This window comes from Schistocerca americana, chromosome X, assembly GCF_021461395.2.
Source record: "Schistocerca americana isolate TAMUIC-IGC-003095 chromosome X, iqSchAmer2.1, whole genome shotgun sequence".
Lineage (NCBI taxonomy): Eukaryota > Metazoa > Arthropoda > Insecta > Orthoptera > Acrididae > Schistocerca > Schistocerca americana.
In genome coordinates, this window is record NC_060130.1 from 250,890,535 (window position 1) to 250,894,154 (window position 3,620).

A 3,620-nucleotide genomic window follows, 5' to 3' on the forward strand; every position below is an offset into this window, starting at 1 on the left:
ATGTATGTAATGTATGCATGTGTGTATGTATGCAGGTCCAGGAAGTTTTTGAAAGTAAGTGAATAAACATTTCACACAAAACATTTATAATGTTTCGATAAAAATTTAATTAAGAAAATGATGGTCAACATAATTTCGCTTTTCACCAAAAACAATATGGTTTGTAATTTGCAGAAAAAAGTTCAAATAATCTACAAAAAGAGATCAAGAAATAGTCTTATGAAAGGACAGAAACACGCAAAATCACATTAAAAAGTTATTGCATGTACATTTAGATGCTGTAAATATTCAATTTAATTTTTTTCTCAGATTCATACAAAGCCTGATGGGAGAGGCAGATTTCAAAGAAAATATCCTGAGGATCTTATTTCCAAGACCATAAGCGAAATTGGGAATGGTTTACCACAAAGAAAATATTCGAAGAAATATGATATACCAGCAGCTGTTTGTTCAAACACTTTAAATGTTCTGGCATACAAGATCCTACATTTAAAAAAATTATATCTAATGGTGAACAAACTATTTTGAGTGCCGCGGTCGAAAAGCATTTATGTAGTGGAATAACTTATAACACGCTCTTTTTGGAGTTATCCCTTAGATAACTACGATCGTAGGTGCATTGTTACGGCTTACGGTACCTTGACGGACAAGGTATCACCACAGTCTAATATAATATGTTAGACTGTGGTATCACTATGAATAAATTCAAAGACAATATGTCGGGTTTGCCCTCTGCTTTTTCCAACGACACAGAAGTGATTTGTCGCAACTAATACCCTGGGTGCTGTCTCTCATGATTCATAAGGATACAGCAAGCTATCTCGTAAAAACTGGAAGAGACTCGACAAGTTATTCCTGCCTCCCAACGAACTTTATACTGCAAGCTTTCTCAAAGATGTGCTGATGAAAAGTTGAGAAAGGAGAGATATCTAAATGGCCACACAGAGAAGACTTGTGTGATACGGTACTAATAAACTTTGTGTTGTAGGTGTGCCGAAACATCCTAAACTATTAAGGTGGGAACGTATGTAATTTAATGTACCTTTTCATGAGTGGTACTTAATAAAAGCTTAAGCGCCCGTTTTATCATTTTTATTTAATTCACCTTTGTAAAATACCGTACCTTTTTAAAAATGCTTTCATTGTTCCTATTCAGCACAAAGAAAGTAGATTAGAAACATACAGATAAGTTAACTAAATGTCTGTTTCTGTTGACTCCGACATTGGAGCGAATGAGAACATTGTTTTATTAAAATAATTTACATAAAACTCTCTCCACGGCCTCAATTTGTTCTTGCGTCATTATGTACGATTTTACGGTACTGCGTATTTGAGGAATAGATATTGCATTGAGAACCGATGTAAAAAAAAATGTAAATATCCTCACTTGAAATTAATATCATTCCTGGAAAATAATTAAGTACATACACAATGAGAAAACAGAACCAAAAAAACCTAACTCCTCGAGAACCAAATACACAGCTGTTCTTTACCGCTTTTTGTCTGTCGACCGCGCCAAAGTTTTTATTGGACGGTTCGTATATGTTCACTTACTGGCGTCACAGTGACTGCGTGCTAATGCTTCGCTGCACTTCTATCACCACACAGACAAAGCCAACGCATATTTTCCACTTTACTGTATAATTGCTACGGCATATTTGAGTCTTTAATGCCACGCACACAACATGTAATATGCTGTGGCATCGGTGGTTCAGTGGTAGAATGCTCGCCTGCCACGCGGGCGGCCCGGGTTCGATTCCCGGCCGATGCAATCATTTTGATTTCCATTCTGTTCTCATTTTCACAGAATGAAGTACGAAAGACTTATGTTTCCACTTTCTGTAGACATTTTATTGAGGACTGTAAATATCTTTTAACATTGACGGTCACCTACGCACAACGCAGAATACAGAACTCCTCTCTTGTGATTAATTTTTGGAATTGTGATATGCTGAAACAATCTACGGTACTCAATGAACATAAGTTTTTCAGTGCGTTAATATTAACTTGTGATCATTCGCAAACAGTATAATGAAGCAGAACGAGAACTCAGCAACTTACTTTGTATGTCACATTAAAACTAGATTTTGTTATTATTGTCGCTGCCTAGAACTTGTGATAACCACACGACGGTTCATAGTGTACTGTGATCAGACGTCCTTTATTTTACGGGATCGTCCCTCATTTAACCTAAGTATCCGGTTGCTCCGACAAAATACATATGGCACAGTCCATTAAATTTCGGGCATATAGCCGCGCAAATAAAACTTCGTCCACTGATATTTCATTTGCGCGGCTGCATGCTCGAAATTTAATGGACTATTCATTACGCCGCGAAAAGTTGAAAATGTACATATGGGATGTATAATGTTCCATCTTTTACTAACTATCTCGTGTTTTTTGAAACAGCGTGTCTTAAGTAAAGTGCAGCATAATGAAATGGAGAACAAAAGTTCTCATGCCCAAAGAATAAAGAAAATACTCTCTTTGATTGAAGCAAAGTGAACGAAGTCCATCATTTTAAACTTCCTTAGATCTGAAGGTAACTGCTGCAAGAATTTGCAGCTCATTGCTGCGTTTGTGCTAGCTCTACCTGACACTAATACTAGTGCAGAAAGTGTTTTCCTTTATCACAAATCCTTTACGAACTGATGTAAAGAGGGTGTTTGGTGTGGAAACTGCTAAGGAAATAATTATAAATAAGATTCATTTTCAGAATCTTCATGTATTTATTTTTATAAAATTCCATCTGAAAATATCAAACTCCTGAATGACACACATTCTTCCCCAATATAAGAGGGTTGGCTTAAAAGTAATGCCTCCACCTTTGTAAATCTTCAACAGTTGGCAGGCATTGATATGCTGCAGCCCCCCCCCCCCCCCCCCCCCGTCAATGGGCTTTGATAGTACGTCGTGATTTCCTGGATGAAATATTTCCGGGTCGGTGGATTGGAAGGAACACGAACACTCCAACACTCTGGCCGCTCCGCTCTCCAGACATTACGCCCCTTGACTCTTTTCTGGGGCTATATCAAGTACAGTCACGCCAGTTGCTGACGTCGACGAACTGAAGGCAAGGATACAAGCCGCTGAAAAAAAAGAAAAACACTAGTTGTGGTGTCACCGCCAGACACCACACTTGCTAGGTGGTAGCCCTTAAATCGGCCGCGGTCCGTTAGTATACGTCGGACCCGCGTGTCGCCACTATCAGTGATTGCAGACCGAGCGCCGCCACACGGCAGGTCTAGTCTAGAGACCTTCCATAGCACTCGCCCCAGTTGTACAGCTGACTTTGCTAGCGATGGTTCATTGTCTACATACGCTCTCATTTGCAGAGACGACAGTTTAGCATAGCCTTCAGCTACGTCATTTGCTACGACCTAGCAAGGCGCCACATTCAGTTACTACGAATGTATTCTGAACAGATAATATTGTGAATCATGTACCGTCAAGAGCGACGTTCATCATTAATGGATTAAAGTTAAGTATCAAACTAATTACGTCCGCTTTCTGAATTCTAATTCCTTGTCATGTTCCAGACCTCACGTCAGTATAGTTCTTCCCTCCTCACGCCAGCCTGCGTGAGCTAAAACGCGTGCATTTCGGCCTCCACTAGTAAC

The 3,620-nt window shown here is 39.2% G+C and overlaps 1 non-coding gene across 1 annotated transcript; it reads left to right on the plus strand.

Annotated features, from left to right (window-relative positions):
• Positions 1-1,700: 1,700 nt before the first annotated feature.
• Positions 1,701-1,771, plus strand: Trnag-gcc. The gene has a single exon. It is a non-coding gene; the product is annotated as a tRNA-Gly (tRNA).
• The last annotated feature ends 1,849 nt before the right edge of the window (positions 1,772-3,620 follow it).